We start from the raw sequence: 383 nt of genomic DNA, 5'->3' as shown, positions 1-383 counted from the left end.
TGTACCCAGACTGGTGATCCCCAGACCTCTTTCTTTATATTCACTAAGGTGCAGTCAGAGGCACGAGTTATGCCGTTCTCGGCTTGAAACATCCAAAGAATGTTTCTCAAACATGTTTATTGTTCTAAGGATGAAATGAACACGTTAATTTTCAGGATGTCGCAAATTCTCAAGTTCTGATGTTTTTGCGGTCCAGGATGTTTTAGATCACTTATTTCAAAAAAATTTGTTCTGAGTATGCTTTGATAGAAAAAAGCATGAGGACGCTTTATGAGGTCGCAAAAAACACGTTCAAAGCGGTGCATTGGCATAGAAGATAGGGGTGAGGATAGAAGGAGGATGGAGACAGAGGGATGGCGGGGGATGAGAGAAAGAGGAAAAAT

The 383-nt window shown here is 41.3% G+C and overlaps 1 protein-coding gene across 1 annotated transcript in view; it reads right to left on the bottom strand.

Moving 5' to 3' along the window:
• LOC119592354 overlaps window positions 1-383 on the bottom strand; it is a gene marked incomplete in the record, with an annotated part of 36,040 nt that overhangs the window by 2,943 nt on the left and 32,714 nt on the right.

Source organism: Penaeus monodon, chromosome 30 (assembly GCF_015228065.2).
Source record: "Penaeus monodon isolate SGIC_2016 chromosome 30, NSTDA_Pmon_1, whole genome shotgun sequence".
Lineage (NCBI taxonomy): Eukaryota > Metazoa > Arthropoda > Malacostraca > Decapoda > Penaeidae > Penaeus > Penaeus monodon.
The sequence above is the reverse complement of the archived record's forward strand: the minus strand, read 5'-3'. Positions and strand labels throughout refer to the sequence as shown.